Source organism: Lipotes vexillifer, unplaced genomic scaffold (assembly GCF_000442215.2).
Source record: "Lipotes vexillifer unplaced genomic scaffold, Lipotes_vexillifer_v1.1 scaffold505, whole genome shotgun sequence".
Lineage (NCBI taxonomy): Eukaryota > Metazoa > Chordata > Mammalia > Artiodactyla > Lipotidae > Lipotes > Lipotes vexillifer.
The window spans coordinates 882,995-904,062 of NW_006785581.1; the positions used below are offsets into that span (position 1 = coordinate 882,995).

The 21,068-nt window shown below is 44.7% G+C and overlaps 1 protein-coding gene across 2 annotated transcripts in view; it reads left to right on the forward strand.

Moving 5' to 3' along the window:
• Positions 1 to 21,068, forward strand: part of NAV2 (neuron navigator 2) — a 412,453-nt gene that overhangs the window by 213,940 nt on the left and 177,445 nt on the right. The gene's annotated exons all lie outside the window — the stretch shown is intronic.

Consider the following 21,068-nt stretch of genomic DNA (forward strand, 5'->3'; position numbering starts at 1 on the left):
CCTCCTCCCTCTCCTATTCCCTGCTGATCAGCATGGGAATGGGGGATCCTTTTACCATTGGGAAGATCCCATCCACCCTCTGCTTCCACCCACATCCTTGGACATTCTGGGAGAAATCTGTCCGCTCATTGTTTTGCTGCTGGCCACCCCAGTTGGGTCGTTGCTTCTTGTCAGCTGGATCTCTGGCGGGCTTTCTCAAGCTCACCCAAATCCCTGACAGAGCTCCTCCTTTTCATACAGAGAGAGTCAGAAGTTCTCCAAATGGTAAGCTAGTAAAATGTAAACACTTAGCCAAAGCTGCCCGTGTGTGCCCCTGCCCAGCTGCAAGCCAAGTTCAGGCCTTCCTTTCCCTGAAAGGAGGACTTTGAGGCACAGAGGAGAGGAAGGCAGGCAGCCCCAGCTCCAGTTCCAGGTCGGCTGCTAATTCAAAGAGTGACCTTGAGCAGTTAATCGCGCTCTCTGGGCCCTGGGTTCCTCCTCTTTATTTGTGTTTTTGTTTTTTGCGGTACGCGGGCCTCTCACTGCTGTGGCCTCTCCCGTTGCGGGGCACAGGCTCCGGACGCGCAGGCTCAGCGGCCATGGCTCACGGGCCCAGCCGCTCCGCGGCACGTGGGATCTTCCCGGACCGGGGCACGAACCCGTGTCCCCTGCATCGGCAGGCGGACTCTCAACCACTGCGCCACCAGAGAAGCCCCCTCCTCTTTAAAAAGGGCGTCATATCAGCTAACTGAGTGCTTCCTTTCAGCTCTAATGTACGTTGATCACATGATGACTCCCTGACTCATGGTGACTGCCTCTGTGCCTTTCTTGTCCCTTGGCCTTCCTTACCCTCCTATAGGTATTGCCTGGTCTCCAGGAGCTAATAGTGCTCTGGATAGCACTTTCTCTCATCAAAGCCAACACAAGGACTGCATCCATGGGAACTGCCATTAACCTAGATGCCAACTGTGGACATGATGAGCCAGCTTGTACCAGTTCATGAGAGCCAACTTAAAAATTTTTAGGACTCTCAGAAGACTGTTGATGTCATGTCAGTTGCTTGATAGCTGCCATGGTGGGAGTATTTACACCGCAGAAATCGGCCCACACTGTAAATCAGAACTTTTTTAGTCGTCTTCAGGGTTGCTAGGTATTCACTAGCCTACCACAGAGATTCAAATGAAATTCGTCTGCCATCTCACAGGTGGAAGAAGACCCAGAGTCTTTCTGGAAGTGTTACGTTTTACTAATTTTGTTTTGTTGGGGTGAAGGTGGGGTTACGTCACTGTTGGCCAGTAGTATTTGTTCCTAGTTCCTGTTTTGTTGAAATACTCGAGCCTGTAGATCACGGAGCTTCCCATCCTATGTGCAGCATCCCTCTCTTGGCACTGGAACTGCCCCACCTCCTTCTGTCCTCAAAAGAGTGACATAAGGCTTTGAGCGTAGATTTTCCCTGAAAGTTTAAGGCCATGGAGGGGTTACAGTGTTGCAGGACGAACACCTTCAAATTGAATATTGGATATTCCCGTTCTTAGAAGTCCCTCAGCTTCCCTGCCCCTGAGAATTTCTCAGTGACCACATTTTGTTTTGTTTTTAAGACCCCAGCTTCCTACTGTATTGTTCAGTCCTCCTCCTCTCCCTCTCCCTTTCGTATGCCAAGCAGTTGTTCTGTCTTTAAAAAGGGCGTCATATCAGCTAACTGAGTGCTTCCTTTCAGCTCTAATGTACGTTGATCACATGATGACTCCCTGACTCATGGTGACTGCCTCTGTGCCTTTCTTGTCCCTTGGCCTTCCTTACCCTCCTATAGGTATTGCCTGGTCTCCAGGAGCTAATAGTGCTCTGGATAGCACTTTCTCTCATCAAAGCCAACACAAGGACTGCATCCATGGGAACTGCCATTAACCTAGATGCCAACTGTGGACATGATGAGCCAGCTTGTACCAGTTCATGAGAGCCAACTTAAAAATTTTTAGGACTCTCAGAAGACTGTTGATGTCATGTCAGTTGCTTGATAGCTGCCATGGTGGGAGTATTTACACCGCAGAAATCGGCCCACACTGTAAATCAGAACTTTTTTAGTCGTCTTCAGGGTTGCTAGGTATTCACTAGCCTACCACAGAGATTCAAATGAAATTCGTCTGCCATCTCACAGGTGGAAGAAGACCCAGAGTCTTTCTGGAAGTGTTACGTTTTACTAATTTTGTTTTGTTGGGGTGAAGGTGGGGTTACGTCACTGTTGGCCAGTAGTATTTGTTCCTAGTTCCTGTTTTGTTGAAATACTCGAGCCTGTAGATCACGGAGCTTCCCATCCTATGTGCAGCATCCCTCTCTTGGCACTGGAACTGCCCCACCTCCTTCTGTCCTCAAAAGAGTGACATAAGGCTTTGAGCGTAGATTTTCCCTGAAAGTTTAAGGCCATGGAGGGGTTACAGTGTTGCAGGACGAACACCTTCAAATTGAATATTGGATATTCCCGTTCTTAGAAGTCCCTCAGCTTCCCTGCCCCTGAGAATTTCTCAGTGACCACATTTTGTTTTGTTTTTAAGACCCCAGCTTCCTACTGTATTGTTCAGTCCTCCTCCTCTCCCTCTCCCTTTCGTATGCCAAGCAGTTGTTCTGTTTTCTTGTCTCCTTGCAGACCATGCCCCGGAGCCTCATTTTGCACACTTCCTTGGATATGGTGGCCCATATCCAAGGTATTTCTTTTCTTTTTTTTTTTTTTTTTTTAATAATACACAATGTATTTATTTATTTATTTATGGCTGTGTTGGGTCTTCATTTCTGTGCATGGGCTTTCTCTAGTTGTGGCAAGTGGGGGGTCACTCTTCATCGCGGTGCGCAGGCCTCTCACTATCGCGGCCTCTGTTGTTGCGGAGCACAGGCTCCAGACGCGCAGGCTCAGTAATTGTGGCTCACGGGCCCAGTTGCTCCATGGCATGTGGGATTTTCCCAGACCAGGGCTCGAACCTGTGTTGTCTGCATTGGCAGGCAGATTCTCAACCACTGCACCACCAAGGTATTTCTTAAACGAAGCTTCTAAGAGGACCTCTGGTACCAGCTATTAAAATCATACTGTTTTTTCACATTCCTCCGTCTCCAAAGCTTGGTAGCTGACTATCTCCAGTTAACAATTCATTTTGGCCTCTCACCTTCTGAGATGGCCTACACTCTGCCTGTGGAATGTGTATCTTTCTAAATAAATCCACCTCTTACCTTTAAAAAATAAATAAAAATATAAATAATTCATTTTAACTCAAAGCTGGTGCACAGCTTTACTGTGCCAATTCAGTGCATTCATTTGGTGCGTATTTATTGAATGTTGACTTTCTACCAGCCTTTATGGTTTCACTGAGTCCATCAGGGCCTCAGTTTTTGGTGGGAGGAAGTCTGCAATCAGAAGTTATCTGATTTTCCTTTTTTTTTTTTTTTTTTTTTTTTTTTGGTGGTGGCTTCTCTTGTTGCAGAGCACGGGCTCTAGGTGTGGGGGCTTCAGTAGTTGTGGCACACGGGCTCCATAGTTGTGGCACACGGGCTCCGTAGTTGTGGCTCGCGAGCTCCAGAGCGCAGGCTCAGTAGTTTTGGTGCACGGGCTTACTTACTCCACAGCATGTGGGATCTTCTGGGACCAGGGCTCGAACCCGTGTACCCTGCATTGGCAGGCGGATTCTTACCCACTGCGCCACCTAGGAAGCCCAGAAGTTATCTGATTTTCATAAAGAAGAAAATTACTTTTGTTGAGAAGGGAGAACTTGTCAAGTGAACCTTGGAATACTGAATTACCATTTCTCCTCTGCGTTTGACCGTTTAGAGGGAGCTGGTCTGCTGTCTCACTTGAAGCTTCTGCCTTATGGAATAGTTAGTAGTTTCACGCAGGGGCCTTTATTCTCTCAAGTGTGCCGCCTTCGTCGGTGCTGGTCTGTCTCTGAAATGCTTTCTGCCCTCCTCATTCCTCACTCTTTTTTCCCACCAAGTTTCTACTTCACCTTTTAGGTTTCAGCTCACACTTTGTTTCCTCTAGAAAGCTTTTCCTGGGCTCAGTTTGAAACCCCTCCTCTGTGTTCCCACAGCACCCTGCCCTTATTCTCTGGTTGTCCTCATCACGCTCTGTGGTTATCTCATCCATCCTTCATTTGCAAGGGGGGACTGAGCCCTCTTCTCTTTTCTGTCCATTGCCATCACAGAACTTGGTATCTAGAAACTTCAGGTAAATATTTGTTGGTGGAGTAAATGAATGAATGAGCTGTAGAATCATGATTTACAGCTCAGGAGCCAGTAGATGTGTACCTGTCATTTGACATTGGACAAGCTACATAATCTTTCCAAGCCTCAGTTTTCTCATCTGTAAAATGAGGGTGTAGCAGGATCTACTACTTAGGGTTATTGTGAGGGGTAAATTAGGCAATGCAAGTAAATTGCTTAGAATAGTGCCTTTTATACAGTATATGCTCAATAAGTTATTGAGCTGTTTTTAATTGTTAAAATCATGAAGAGTAAATGATAGGGACATAAACTGGTATTTTTGGTATATGTACCAAAACGCAATAATTTTCACCATTTAACTGAAGGAAAATGATCCTCTTTCCAAATAACATCGAAAGCTATGTCTGTGATTCTTCAGTAATGAATACTGATGTTGAGATATGCAGCTTGAAGCATCACGTGGCGCTTTCAATTAGACACAAGTACTAAGGAAGACAAATGGGATGATATGCTTTTGAGAAAAAAACCAAATCAATATGTATTGAAACATAAAGTCTCTGTTGTTGCTGCTAACTGGCTTAACTAGAAAGTATAGTTAGCTAGAATTATCTCTTTTCAGTTATTAAAAGCATTTCTAATTTGTATCTTTGCAGTAACTGACCTAATGATGTTTATCTAATCCTCGTGCAAGCATTCAACCACTTAATCAAACATTCACCCTGTATCAGGTACTGGAGAAATAAAGATGAGTGAAACAGAGCCCCTGGCCTCGAGGAATTAATATTCTGGAGCAAGGTCAGCAAACTTTCTCTTAAGTGTCCAGATAGTAAATACTTAGGGCTTTACGGGGCATAGGATCTCTGTGGCAAGTACTCAGTTCTGTCATTGTAGTAAGGAAGCAGCTATAGACAATATGCAAAAGGATGAGCATGGCTGTGTTCCAATAAAGCTTTATTTACAAGGTTGTGGGCATAAACAACAAGGACCTCCTGTTGTAGCACAGGGAATTGTATTCAATATCTTATAATAACCTATAATGGAAAAGAATCTGGAAAAGAATATATATATATATATATATATATATATATATGAATCACTTTGCTATACACCTGAAACTGACACAACATTGTAAATTAACTATATTTCAATTAAAAAAAAAAAGTTTTGGCCGTCAGGCCCTGGTTTGCTGACCTCTGTCCTAGAGGACATAGGTACTTAGATTGAGCTAAGTCTGGACGAGGCAGGGTCAGCACCAAGGGCTAAGGCCTGTGAAGGACAGAGGATGGGGAGATGAGAAGAGGATGGGATGGGCTGTGACCCTCTCAGGAGAAATGGGTTAGGGAGGTGGGAGTGCTGTGCTGGGTGAGGTAAAGGAGAGCAAACCAAGGCCAGGAGGAAGAGATGCGTGGCTTGATGCCAAAGCAGGCGGTGGCTGGTGTAACTAGGGATCAGTTGTCCCAGACCTGCCCTAAACAGCCCACATACTGGCAAAGACCTTCCGCTCTTGGGAGATCTGATTGAACAGCCTGGGTCCCACCTCAGAATTTCTGCGAGTTCCTGTGGACAGCTTCCCCCAGCTGCTCTCTTGGAAGGTTGTCTCCATTCCACCCTCACCCTGAACACAGAAACCTATTTCCTTGATGGCTTCCAAGAGAAACCCACTCACAGCAGGCATTTCCAATTTTTTTTTTCACATCTTTATTGGAGTATAATTGCTTTACAATGGTGTGTTAGTTTCTGTAGCTTTTGTGGCAGTTTATGGTGATGTCACCGGGAGGGATGTGTTGGACATCACGTGTCCCCTATCTTGCTTGTCTCGCCCACTTCTTTTCCCTCTTTTTCTCTTTTTGATGGGACCAAGCAATTATTTCCTTTATCTTCTGCAAGACATACAGGTTCTCCTAGGACTTCAGCCTCTGGCCCAGGTAGCTTATTAAGGAATTCTCCTACCAGAAACAACTCTCCCGTCGTAACAGAAATTCTGCTGTTCCCATTACCCTAACAGGCGGTGGTTTCCCAGAAATATGCTACTACCCACTGCTTAGCCCACAACCCACCTCCCACCCCCAACTGCATAGCTTTGGTCCCGGCTCTACTACTTTCTCAAAGGAGAGTGAGGGTGGGGCAGCCCTCTGTAGCCTCCGTGTTGGACAGACCTTGGCTTGAATCTCACCTTTGCATTCACCTGCTATGTGTTTTCAGGCCAGTGACTCAGTCTCCCTGAGCCTGATTTATTGTTCTGTGAAATAGACTTGACGCCGCTCTCCTCGTTGGGTGGCTGTGAAAATTCAGGAACAGAACCTGCTTGCCAAGCTCGGTCCTAGTTAGTGTGGGGCTAACGCTAGTTGTCTTTTCCTGCCATCATGTCCTCCTTTAAGTCCCAAGTTGGGTGTATAAACTTGCATCTGGGTTTCTTTCACTCATTTGTATCTTTGTTATTGCGCCACGTGTCTCTTGATAGAGGCAGTTTAGCCATTTGCCTTGAACTTGTGGCTTCTGGATTGACAGCTGGGAGGGACTTGATCAGGAGTTGGTTTGATAACAGTCGAGACCATCCACTTTGTTTTTGGCTTGTCAGCCAAATTTGGGAAAGAATGAGTGTGGTGTCTGCATGTCTGTTTTTTTCCAGCCCGGACTGGGAGGTGAGGGATCCTTCATTGTAAGGATCCTTCATTGCGGAAATAAATTCAGTACGTGTGCTGAATGTAGGGAGTATATGCATGCTGGGTGAGCAGGGAAGAATAACATTCTGATTGAGTTATGTGTCCCATTTTTCATTATGCCTGGAGGCAATGGCTATGCCCTCAGAACTCCTGGTCGTCATTAGTATCATGAGTGCGTTTGGCTGACCAGATTTTACCCTGATCAAGTGGAGAATCTATATATTTTTATTTTAATCATTTGGTTTGGGTGCCTGGACACTTTATTTCCTTTTAATACTTTATAAAGAATTAAGTTCTAAAAGTTCTGTGCAGGGGTGACGAAACATGGCTTGAATGAATTCTGGGACTGCCTCTTGCTCCCAGACTGAGTGAGGTAACCCACTTTGCCATCCAGAGTTCCATAAGCGTTCTCCTATCACAGTGTTTTCACACTTCGTTGTTACTTCTGCTCTGTGGTCTGTCTCACCCATAAGACTTAGGACCCCTTAAAGGCATAGATTTCTTATCTATTACTGTATCTCCAGCACCTGGGAAAGGACTCAGAAGAGTCAGAAACGTTGGAGGGATGGGATGGGATCTGATGGTTGGAGGAACAGACACTACATGTTGTGGTGGTTTTAGGATTCCAAGGAGAAACATCACCAAATAACTTTGAGCCTCAATCATATTCCTGGTTACTGTACCTCCGGAATTCATTATTCAAGATGACAAAGATCCCCTGGAACAACATTTAATAAGCTTTGGCATGTGTAAGTGTGCGCTAAAACCTCCAAGCTGGTTCCTCAGTGTGCCTGGTTTCCACATTATATCTCATAGCCCTGCACACGGGTGAGAAGCTTCTTGACTGCTTTTCACCGTCATTCATGTAAAGAGCCCTTTGAGTCTTACAGAAACAGAGCAGATGTTGCCAGGAGTGTCTGAGTCATCACGGCAGACAGTGAGAGCTGTGTATTATCTGGGCTGCCTCCAGTGAGCCTGGTGAGGTGGACAAGGCACACAGGCCAAAGCCTGCCTTGCACGGGGCCCTGGTTCACAGAGGAACAGAGGGAGCTTGCCAGCGATCTGCAGTCAGCCTGGATGGGGCCGTGGGAAGCGTCTTACAATCCGTGGGCACTTTGGAACGCACAGGGCCCCAAGAAGCGCAGCTTTTTCTCCTCTATAAGATCGGGTCAGGGAGGCCGTTTAGGGTACCCCCCTGGCCCCATTCTGCTTATGGGACAATTCCACCAGGACTGGGTACAGCTATCCCTTGCTTTAAGGAAGCCCAATATTAGTGGGGGGCTGAAAGTGAGTCCGTATGCAGATACTTTTGCAAAATGCTCTCCCATCATTGCTCCTTTGTTCCTCATAGCGAAGGAAGAGAGCTTCGGTCACCATCTCCATTTAGTGAAGTGCATGGGTTAAGAGCATGGACTTTAGTGTTCAGATTCTTGCTCTGTCGCTTCCCAGCCATGACCTTGGGCAAGTTGCTAACATCTCTGAGCTGCAGTAAACCCACTTCATGAGATGCTTATGTGTGAATTAATGAAATCATTAATTAAATGAATTCAGTAAATGAAATTATTTAGTGCACTTTGCACAGTACCTGGCACTGGTTAGCACTCAGTAAATGGTAGTCAGGGATGTTAGTTTTAGTTTTACTTATGAATAAGCTGGAGTTCACCTAAACTAAATGACTAGGTCAAGGTTACCAGGCTATTAAGTTGGACTTGCCCCTCTCCAGAGTCCTGTGTTTGCACGATTCTTAGGGTGGTGTGAGTTGCACAGAGCAGAGTAAAACAATTACCTTGCCGTTCTCTCCACCTCATCATGATTCTCTGGTTTTTAAAAGATGTCTTAGCTTTACAGCAGAGTTACTAGATTGCTCTAAATGAGTGCTTCGCTTACAAAAACTCAATCTACCCCCAACTTGTCACAGCCAGGCCTGTTGTATAAAACAAAATAGACACCTGAAGGAAATTGCTTCCCGATTTGGATGAATAAAGCTGATGAGCAGTCTTTAGGGACATTTTCTACCTCGGTGTATGTCTTTTTTTTTTTTTTTTTTTTTTTTTTTTTACAGAAGAAAAATTCTGTTTTTCCATTAAGGAGACAACTGTCAGGTGAAAAGGCTCAGAAGTCTGGTAGAGCTGGGTGTAGATCAGTGACGGTCACGAAGCCCCGGAATTATTTGATCTATCTGATACCACGTGTCTGCATACTTGGCAGAATCAGGATAAATGACTGCTTTTTTTCCCTCCTGTTCCTGCACTTTTGGCATAATACAATCATAGATAGTGAATAATAGTCCAATTCAGCTCTCAGTTTCTGCATTGATTCCCCTGGAGAAATACAATAAGTTAGTTCTTTGGTTGGCTGCCGATTTTGATTGGCAGAAAAAATAACAGCAGAAAGATTGCATTTTGCCAGCATCCTAAATTCTGAAGAACAAAAACCATACTTAAGTTATTGCCCGGCTGTTTGACATGCCCATTTTTTAAGAAGAGTCTCCTGGAGAGAAAAATTCTCTTTTTCCTCCTGGAAGGAGTTAAAGGTCAGAGAATTTCACTGTAGCATCTCTGAAAGCTGTTGATGGAAGACTTGATGAAAATACCGTTATCTTGTACCAGAAGAGGAGCACGTACTTTGAGAGTCCAGTTTAGGGTCTCGTCTTCAGGCGGGTAGACTGGAAGTGTAGCTGAAATGTGTAGACTTTGAAATAAAGTTGCCTGGCACTAATCTGTTTTTTTTTTTTTTTTTTCGGTACGCGGGCCTCTCACTGTTGTGGCCACTCCCGTTGCGGAGCACAGGCTCCGGACGCGCAGGCTCAGCGGCCATGGCCCACGGGCCCAGCCGCTCCGCGGCACGCGGGATCCTCCCGGACCGGGGCACGAACCCGCGCCCCCTGCATCGGCAGGCGGGCTCCCAACCACTGCGCCACCAGGGAAGCCCTCGCACTAATCTGTTTGATCTTGAGGCACCTAAAGCCTCATGCCTCAGTTTCCTCATACCTATCTCATTGGATTTTTAATGCAAAAGAAAAAAAGTCAATACAATGAAAGTGCTTCCTAGCACAGTGTCTGCACAAAGTGCAGGCTCTGTCAGTGTTGGCTGTTATTCTTATTAATATAGGATTATTAACGTTGTTACAGGTTTTCATTTTCCATGGAAACCTTTTGTCAAATAAAATCTTACTTGTAAAGAGAGCTGATCTGGTAGAAGTGGAGCAGAGAACATATAAAAGCAGGTTGGGTCAACTCCCCTTTTCCGCAAATGCTGCGAACATTCCCTTCCCCACCTCACCCCGCCTCCTCGGCCATGGAGCCCGGGGAGCTCCCACCTTCCAGTGCTGTCGTGGGCCCTTGACCTCTCGCTGTCCACAGAGCAGACCTGAGTCATGGGCCTGCCCTGACAGGTGTTGCTTTAATCCTTTTTGATGGTTCACTGTCAGTGGGTGAAAAAAATCAAAGGGAAAGGAAGACACCTCAGTAAGAAGGTTTCTTCCACTTTCACCTTTTCCCAGATCCTCTCTTCTCCAAGCTGAATGTCTCCTTCATTTCAGCCACTCCTTGCTGAGAATAGTTTACGGTCATCCTCAGATTCTAGTCCTTATCCTGGGCAAGATAAAGATTTCTCAGCAGGACTTCCCTGGTAGCGCAGTGGCTAAGAATTCACCTGCCAATGCAGGGGACACGGGTTCGAGCCCTGGTCCGGGAAGATCCCACATGCCGCGGAGCAGCTACACCCGTGTGCCACAACTACTGAGCCTGTGCTCTAGAGCCGGCGAGCCACAGCTACTGAGCCCACGTGCCACAACTACTGAAGCCCGCGTGCCTAGAGCCCGTCCTCCGCAACAAGAGAAGCCACCACAGTAAGCCTGCGCACCGCAATGAAGAGTAACCCCTGCTCGCCACAACTAGAGAAAGCCGGCTTGCAGCAGTGAAGACCCAACGCAGCCATAAATAAATAAGTAAATAGATAGGTAGGTAGGTAGGTAGGTAGGTAGGTAGGTAGGTAGATAGATAGATAGGTAGATAGATAGATAGATAGATGTTCTCAGCGTGTTGTAGTAAGACACGAATTCTTTAATACCTGGATGACAGTCACCTGGGGAGCTAGTCAGACCTCCATCTGCTTGGCTTCATCCCCAGAGATTCTGAACTGGGAGGTTTGCGGGTAGGGCCAGCAAAGCTACTTTATTTAACAAGCCCCAGTGTCCTAAGTTTGGTAACAGCTGTGCCGTTTACTGATTGGAAGACCTTGGAGAATTCATTACCTGCCCAAGGATCTGTTCCCTTTCGAGGAAATGAGTGACTCAAAGTAGAGGATCTCTAAGAAGCCTCTCCAGGTCCAAAATTCTAAAGATTTCACCCTTCTAGCTCTGGTCTGAGCTGTGCGCAACAGGGCAAGATCCTTACCTCACTTCTTCTAAGTGTCATTCCTGTGTTCATACAGTCCAAGATCACATCAGTTTTCACGGCTGCCATGTGTCAGGACTGAGTCACAGCGAGCCTGCTGATAGAAATCTTTTTATAGACATCTCCCTGCACAGCCATGACTGCTGCTTCCTGTTTTCGTGTAGCTCTTTGGCTTTAGTACAGAGCCTTATTCTAATCCTTTTGAAATGAAAGGGAACAGGTACATATTAAGGATATTTAGTGTTCAAAATGCATATCGTGAAAGCATTCCACAATCTACAACTTCCCAGGGGAAAAAAAGGTGCATCTTTTCCCTTCTCCTTTGTGTAGCTCTCCTGATTAGTGACTCTTACCTGTTAGCAGTCTTATCTGCTTTGGGTTACATTCCCATTTTCTGCCCCCCCCCTCCATTAGGACAGTTTACCAGAATGCATCCTATGATAGGCTGTTTCCTTAAGCTATCCCATAAAATCAATTCTATGGCAAAAAATAGGTTTGGGATTCATACTATCCCATTATCATTTTGGATATCCCCAGTGCAAGTGAGCATGTTAAAGGCTCTGAGAAGTCCTGCAGGCAAGAAAACTGACTACTCTTCAGCCCTCTGTTTTCTAAACTTACCCGAGCCTGGAACCCCTTCTCTGTGTTACTGCCTATTTGTATTGTCTAATAGAAGGCATTCTTTTTTAACACTGGTTTGGAAGCTCCTATTTTGGAGTGCCCATCCCTTGCCCAAAGAGAAAACAAGAAGACTTGGGCTGGTATCTTAGGCGAAGAGAGTCTATAGCCTTCCTTAACCAGCTCCATCTTAGGGGGATGTATTTATAATAGTGTACAACCATTGTGCTCTGCCGAACAGCTGTTAGCTGTGGACAGTGACCTCCCGCGAGAATGAGATTTGCCCCCCTTTAAAGTGTTTATCATTTCTGTGAAATTTCATACACCCTTGAAGCAAGGGAGAAAGTTTTCTACAGCCGGTTTTGTACTTATAGCCATATATGGTACAAGATAGAGAAATGGCTTGACCAGTTAAAACAAAAGCTTTCTCTTCAAACATATTGCTTGGGATTTTGAACAAGTGAGTTCTAGAGACAGGAAAGAGTTGTTTTGGCGGTGATAAGCCTTCAAGAAATGAAAGATGAAGAATGGGACCGCTTTTTGTTGTTAAAGGTTATCTTCCTTCAGGTGTCAGCAGACAAATGATTTGTCTCCTTACCCAACAGAGTGGGAGCATTTACCAATATGTATAGGACACTTTTTGATGTAAAGGGTATATGGGAGGGAGGGAGCGAAAGATTTTCAGAATTCTCTTTCTAAGGTGTTATTACCAGGTCAGCCTTAAGCCTGGCTGTATACTAATATTTCAGGCAAGTTAACCTTTGTTTAGTTTCCCCAGTTCTTTATGGCATTAAGTAGGATTGGAAAACGTACCTTGTAAAGCTGGAGAAAATGTAGTGACAACTATGTAGGAAAATAGTACTCTCTTCTTTTACTGCCTTTTAGCTCCATTTAGAGCAACAAATGACCTCATTACCCAAAGTTTCACTTGGTTTTATCCAAAATAAGCCACGGAAGAGAAAGAATTACCTTGAAATTACATTCCGCACATACATTTTTGGTCACGCCCTCATAAGGTACTGGCGTGTTTATACATAATCTTTTTGATGACCCAGTATAGCAAAATTCTCACCATTCATAGCAGGAAACGCATTAAAAGCATCACCAAGGATTCTAGTCTTCTGAGTTCACTTAGTTGTAAAGAGAGCAACTGGCACGATTAGCCAAGAGGGATAAGCCAGGCATATACCTGATTTTAATTTTGAGCCATATGGAGGGATCCAGTGTGGGTAATAGCTGTTATTTGTTATTGATTTCTGGACACCTGTCTGCATCACTTTCACTAAGCCAGTCTTAAAAGGTCAAAGGCATGGATTTCCAACAAGCATTTCTGGGACCTAGTGCATCAGCCATTCTTGTGAGTAAGCTAAGTGTGACCACTAACTACAACGCAAATATCAGGACCCCAGAGAAGGCCTAGCAGAGGCTTCCGTCTCTTTAGATGAAAAGAGATGGCTTCTGGTTTGGGGGTTCGGGAGGTTTCCTAGAAGAAACGGCATGAAAGGTAGACTGCAGGGTGGTGAAAGTCAGGTAGGGATGTGAGGCAATGAGGGGGGCAAGGAAGCATCCAGTCGGAAGAAACGGCTTGACCAAAGAGTCAGTGATGGCCAATTTAAGGAAGAAAAAGTCTAGTGGTGTAATTTGCATCCCTGCTTGAGTTTCCTAAAAAGGATCACTATTCCTTTGAAGCAGACATTTTTTCAAGCTAGAATAAAATAATACTAATAAATTAATATTCGAAACTATGTAATTTCATGTGATTCATTAACATCAAAGATAAACTTTAGTTTAACAAACATTTATTGAGCCCTTATTGTGTGCCAGACCCTGTGCTAAGCACTGGAAATAAAGTAGTAAACCCCTCACCCGTTTGGGCTGTGGTGGTCAGAATTCGGTTACTTGCAGCCAAATACAATCTTTTTTGTTTGTTTGTTTCATTGTGAACATTCGTCCCTTCCCCCAGCCCATGGCAACCACCCTTCTACTTTCTGTCTCTATGAATTTGACTACTCAAGGGACCTCTTATAAGTGGAATCAAACAATATTTGCCTTTCATGACTGGCTTGTTTCACTTAATGTCTTCAAGGCTCATCCATATTGTAGCAAGTGTCAGAATTTCCTTCCTTTTGAAGGCTGAATTAATACTCCATTGTGTGTGCGTGCGTGTGTATGTGTTTGTGTGTGTGTGTACATATATACACACCACACTTAGCTTATTCATTCATTTATCCGAACAATGTCTATTGTTTAACCATTGATGGACACTTGGGTTGCTTCCACCTTTTGGCTATTGTGAATAATGTTGCTATGAACGTGGGTGTACAAATATCTGTTCAGGTCCCTGCTTTCACTTCTTTCGGGTATATACCCAGGAGTGGAATTGATAGATCGTATTCTATGTTTAATCTTTTGAGGAATTGCCATTCTTTTCCACAATGGCTGCACAATCTCCTATTCCCACAGTAGTACACAAAGATTCCAGTTTCTCCACATCCTCACAAACACTTGTTATTTTCTGTTTTGTTTTGTTTTTAATAATATCCGTCCTAATTTGTATGAAGCGATATCTCATTGTGGTTTTTGATTTGCATTCCCTGGTGAGTAGAGACGTTGAACGTCTTTCTGTGTGTGTATTGGTCGTTTGTATATCTTCTTTGGAGAAATGTCTATTCAAGTCCTTTACCCATTTTTCAATCAGGTTGTTGTTGAGTTATATGAGTTCTGTATATGTGCTGGATATCAAGTCCTTATCAGATGTATGATTTGCAAGTATTATCTTCCATAGGTTGTTTTTTCATTCTGTTGATTATGTCCTTTGATGTACAAGTTTTTAAGTTTGATGAAGTCCGGCTTACCTATTTTTTTTTTTTTTTTTTGCTCATGCTTTTTGTGTCATATCCAAGAAATCATTTCCAAACCCAGCGTCATGAAGTTTTTGCCCTGTGTTTTCTTGTTAGAGTTTTATAGTTTTAACTCTTACATTTAGGTCTTTGATCCATCTTAGGTTCATTTTTGTATGATATAAGGTAAGAATCCAACTTCATTTTTCTGCACATGGATATCCAGTTTTCCCAGCACATTTGTTGAAAAGACCGTCTTTACCCCACTGAATATTCTTGAAAATTATTTGACCATATATGCAAAGGTTTATATCTGGCCTCTCTCACTCATTGATCTATATGACTGTCTTTACCAGCATCACAATGATTTGATTACTGTAGCTTTGTAGTAAGTTTTGAATCAGGAAGTCTGAGACCTCCAAACTTGTTCTTTTTCAAGATTGTTTTGGCTATTCAGAGTCCCTTGAGATTCCATCGAAATTTTTGTATGGATTTTTCTATTTCAACAAAAACGTCATTGGGATTTTGATAGGGACTGACTTAACAGAACAACTTTAAAGAAAATATTGTTTATATAAATCATCATTCTTATTCTAACTTGGATGTTTTAGGAGCCTGTGGAGTTGTAGACACAAAATGATCCTTAGAGAATATGAATCCGAAGCCCAGCTCCCTCTACACCATGCCCTTTCCCTTTCTGTACACTTCTCTTGGTACTTCTCATGACCCCCCCTCTCCATCTTTCTGTACCTCTAAGGATCCTCTCAAAGAAGGAGTTGGAGAGAAACTGTGTTTAAGCCCATGCCCTTAATTTTAGACACTGATCACAACCAACAGTGTTGAGAAGGCGCCTCGGCCAGGCTCCAGGAGTCCCGAAGAACCACTAAGTGGATTGAGTGAGGTTCATTTACGTGCCCCTCTGTGGTCCGGCGGCCAACATGGTTGTAAAGAAACTGACCTGAGTAACTCTGGAAACAGTCTCCAGCCCGTATGGCTAGAGTCCATGCACTTACAAAAAAACCCGAAAAACTGGTTTCAATTGTCCGAACAAATTTGAATGCTCAAGATTGATACCTTGACAAATTATAGGAAATTGTGAACCTTTTCCTAGGCCCAATTATCAGGCCTTTTCCTGAAGGTGATGGAGAGGATTTAGGCAAGAACCATCCCCAGGGCAGGTCTAAAATCACAGTAGGGTGACTGGAGCTGAGATCAGCTGGCCTCACTGCCTGGGTGCCTGCTGCCATCCGGACCAGACCACCAATGTCTCCCTAAGTAGGAAGCTGGGGACAGAAGGGGCCGGGGACCAGTGTTGGCCCTCTTGAAAGTAGAGAGGAAGAAATGCTTATTTATCTGCCTTGGACAGTATTTCCATTTAGAAAGTATTTTGGTTACTGTCAGGAAAGGTTGAGGCTGGTTGCCAGAAAAACCAAACTTTTCCCCTCCCCACAGGAGGATTAATGCTCTCCCTAAACTCTTAAAAAAAAAAAAAAAAAAGAAAAAGCCTTTTCTCTTCTTCAAAGCCCTCCTGTTTCTGCAGTATTTCAAATGAGACTTTTCCTTTTTGCGATGGTTTGTCAGTTGGTGGTGGGTGAACCTGGCGAGCTGGCCTTTTAAAGCTGAGATGTTCAGGCTGCAGGGTGTGGTCCACTGGTGGGTCGTAAAATCTGTTCAGGGCCCCTGTGATCAGCATTTTAAAAAATGGACTAGGGCAAAATATACCAGTGTCTATTACATACAGTAAGTCTTGATATTTTTAATTTTACATATGGATATTTGGGATGTTTATTGGGCATGATGTAACGTGTTTTTCTTACTATGTTTAGTAGTCCAAAACTTAAGACCGTTATTCTTAAAATTAATTACCTTTGGCTAAACAAAGGCCCGGTCATGTTCCCAGATCTGGCCAATTCTCAGCAAAATGTCGTGCTAAACAAATACATATAAATAAATAAAGCTATAAAAGTAGCCATTTCAGATTAGTTTTTGAACCTAGTCCTTATTTGGGCCTTCTGATTTAATTTCTCTTTGGTTGATTGCATTTTCCAAAAGAATAAATTGAGTATAAAACAAGTAGTATTAAAATACTTATGTATTTTACATATAAAATGAGTATTTCTGATTTAATGGAACAGTGTTTCCCCAACTTTAGTCTTTCACAAACTTGCTGTGTGATTTTTGCCACATCGGTGAACTGCTTGTGTTTTTATTTGTTTCATATTTTCCTTAAATCAACTCAATTAAATCTACATCTACTATCTGTGAAACTGTTGATTTATATATGGGCTACTTATCTTTTCTGATATGCAATAAAATAAATACGTAACTTTTAAAATATAAAAATGTTTATCCACGTGCCATCAAAAATGTTCATCTCACCTCTTTACCCCATATACCATTATTGGGAGAACACTGGTAGTCAGAACATTTCTTTTGTGCTTTCCTCCTTTTGCTCTCTCAGATTCCTTTGTTCCAACAAAGGTTCCTATACCTGAGAAAAGAAACTAGAGCTGTTAGTTATTAGAGAGAGCAGTGTTCTTAATTTTAAAGAACTCCCCCTACCCTCCCTCCCACACATTTACTTTCATAGAATACTAGCATTTTAGAATTCACTGGCAGCTCATTCAAGGTTGAGTATACCTTGACCCAGCCAGTTTTCTGCATTTATTGGTAAGCATCTTAAGAGAACCATGGAGGGGGAATGATTGACATTAAAGAAACACCTGTATGTCGCAGCACAGGGAAACTCACTTGTTTAGCGAGTTGCGTTCTTGGGACCCAGCCTCATAGGGTCTCTTGGAGACTCGCTGAGATTTGAATGGAAACAGAGCTGAAAGGATTCTAGAGGAAAAGCTTATCCTCTTTCTTACAAATGGGGCGACGGAGGCCCAGAGGGGCAAAGTTGTATACCTGGGGTCACACCTTCAGCTGGTGTAAAACTTAAGGCTTGGCCTGCCTCCCCACATCCCTCCTGCATTTATCTCACTATCTCAGAAGCCTGGTAAGGAAGGTCTCATGCTGGGAATCACAGAAGCCTAGTATTAGAAATGGCTGCTTTCCACTTCAACCAAGATCTGAGATCACTGATGAGATACCCTAGGGATGAGAGAAACATGTCAAGTTCACCTGGACAAGACCACTCATGACCTGGAGCCCCTTCACTGTTAAGGGGTTTTCTGGCTATGACATAATGTCAAAGTATTGATGATCTGATTCTCAGGTGCCCTGTAGCCCTACTCAGGGAACTTCTGTTCTAGAAACCAAATTCAGAATCATCCGCCAGGACTACTCTTACAGCTGTAATGAGTAGCCTTGAATTGTCCCCATGATCCTGTAACCAGGGGAGCCCAGGCAAAATGCCAAGTAGAAATTCTGAAGCTCTGAGTCCTGATCCTGAGTTTGGACTGAAAAGTTTTAATAAAACCCTAATGACTAATCACAAATTTTGAGTCTCTCTTACCTTAAATGTGACTTGCAAAGGTCAAAACTACCAACCAACAATTCAGAAACCATTTACTATTTTCTATGCTCTGGCAGGCTTTGGGACACAAGGGTGAATGGGGGTGGGGGTCATCTCTGCCCTGGAGGAATTTACAAACCAGTGGAATAACAATGAAGCTTTCCCAGACTCCCTGGGGAGAATTAGGAGATCCCAATGCTTGGGTCTCCTGGGACCACGTACAGCCCTCTAAAGCCTTGACATTGTTTCTGTGCTCTGTTTTGAGGACTGCTGCCCCTTTGGGCAGTGAGTTCCTAGAGGGCAGGGGTCATATCTTACTCAACTCTGTATTCCCACTGCCTGGTGTAAGTAGGTGGCCCTCCAAATGCTTTTATAAAAAGGGAGGTATGGACAGTGTCCTGGGAAAACAGAGTAGGGAGAAATACCAGGTGATGTGATGCAAACCAGAGGGTTTGCATCATTCAGCTCGAGGGTCTCAGGTAGCTTGACAAAGGAGGAAGGCATTTGAGCTGGGGTTTGCAAGACCGGGAGGAGTTTCTGGGAGCTGTTTGGGGAACGGCCTGAGGAGCGCCTGTGTGTCCGCCATGGCTACACTGCGTGGGCTCCTTCCCTGCACCTGGCACCTTCCCTAAAGGAGACACACATCTTTGGTTGGTCTGCACATTTCTCTTAGACAAGCCAGCCATCTGTTTAGCTCTGGATCTGTCCTTAGCTAGTTAGTGACAACTGATTTCTAGCTGTGTGTGTTAAGGTTTAAAAACACACAGAAACGCTAGGCAGGGGCCTTTCTTGTCCAGGCGATTTCAGGCGAGCTTTATAAGAGTTCCAAGGAATGTGTGGGAGCAGAGAAGTGACACTGATCCATGTGTGTCTGCTCAGTAGGGAGTATGCCTGAAACTTCTTTAGGAACGAGGGGCGTACCTCTGGTCGTGATTTGTTGCAGCTCCTGTAAGCACATTGCCCCCAAAGCCCCTTTTTCTTTAGGGCTTCTTTGCTACCAAATGATAAGATGTACTTATTAATTACATTAGTTATCATCTCTTCCTCGCTGTCAGAGCGTAACCTCCGTGAAGGCAGGGGTCCTGGGGCATCTGTGACAAGTGTCACTGAGGCATCCCAAGTGCCTAGAGAATGTGTGGCATATACTAGGCACTCACTGAATATTGATAGTGAATGAGTATATTGAATGAACGAATGAATGAATACTTCTGCCCCAGATCCGAGCCCAAGTAAAGGGAAGGACAGTTGTCCTGAGAGAGTGGGACTCGGGACTGGAGGGTCACCAGTATTTCCTCCAGGGCGCTGGCCTCTGTGGCACAGGCTGGCTCCTTTCCAGTGGCTGGGCTGGTTTGTCCCCCACAGTGGATATCGTGAATATACCCAAGCAATAGAAAAGGCGACGCCCCAGAAGTACTCTGGTCATTTAAGTGGCTGTTGTTTAGATGTGCTCTTTATCACAGGAGGTAGCTGTGATGCAGTCCCAAAGAACACTGTGTCAGGAGACCTGGGTCCAAAGCCCAGATTTGTCCATTTCCAACGAGGTGACTGAGGAGTAGTCATTTGCCCTCTCTGAGCCTTAGTCTTGTCAAACGGGGGCGGTTAACCCCCTTCACAGCGTGCCTAGCACTGCACCTTGTGACACCCAGGAAGCCCCCCATGAGCAGCGTCACACCCAAGGAGACCCTCTGAAAGGCCAGTAGTGTGGGTGGGTTCTGTGAGCCTGTTTCCCAGGCAGTCCCTGGCTCTCCCCAGGAAAAGATCCAGCAACGCCCCTTGAGTTTTGTTAGGGAGGATCATGCAGCAGCCCCTGCTCCAAACCCAAATCCCCAGTAAGTCAGGAAGATGTATGTGTTTTAAAACATTGGGAGGTCTGCGTTGGATCACCCTGGAGCCGTGGCTTCCCGGAGCAGCTGAGAGTGAAGGGAAGCCGTTCCTCTGCCGGGAGCTCTCCCGGCTCGTGTCTCACAAGGGGCTGCCTTCACTCGGCTTTGGCGGCCGTTGACTTTTAAATCATAAAAAGCCGCTCTGTGTACAGTTTACTCTGTTGCTAGAAGGCGGCAGAACATAGGTATTTAAAAAAAAAAAAAAAAAGCAGAAGCAGCCGTTAATCCCGCCAGGCTTCTGGGCACTGGAGCAGTTGCGGATGACAAAAGTTAATTAGAAACATGAGCGGTTTAACCGAAAACACTTGTGACAATTGGAAGGACAGCCTTTCGGGCTGGAGAAGTTTTCCTAGGGAATCGTTGCGGAAGAAAGTGACTGCCGCTGGGTAAGTCCTGTCATCGTGACTCTGCAGGCACAGACATGCTCTCTGGGGGCCGAGGCACTGTATCCTGTCTGCACTGGGCGGGCGCGGCCGTGGGTGGGTGTGGGTGCTGGGCTCAGCCATGTCCCTGCCACCTTCCCTCTGACAGCTGCCCTGACGTCGGGGACGGAGCTGCGCGGTTCCGAGTGCTGCCTGAGGAAGGGCGCTGCAGGGTTCATGTCTGCAGGCTGGGCCATCTGGGTGCCTAGCGGAGCACCAGTTTGGAACCTGCCCTTCTCAGAATAATTCCAGTTCTAGTTTGGAAATATTTTGAAGCTTTTCTGAGAAAAGAGTCCGGCCGGGGGACTACTCCCTGACCGCCAAGGGGGAAACCTTGACTTTCAGATAACCTGCGTGTTTTCCTGCTTACGGTGAAGGCTTGTGCCCAGTTCATACTCTTAAGCTCAAGAGGCTTTTTTATTTTAACTCTAACTTGCGTTGTGTTCGTAACTCTTTAAAAGTGCCAACATAGGAAAAACGTATTTACTTTGATGGGATTTAGCAACTTTTGTGGGTAATTCTTCTTCTGTAAAGATTATACTTGGTTTCTCTTTTTCTGGATTTTTTTTTTTTTTTTTTTTTTTTTTTTTTTTTTTTTTTTTA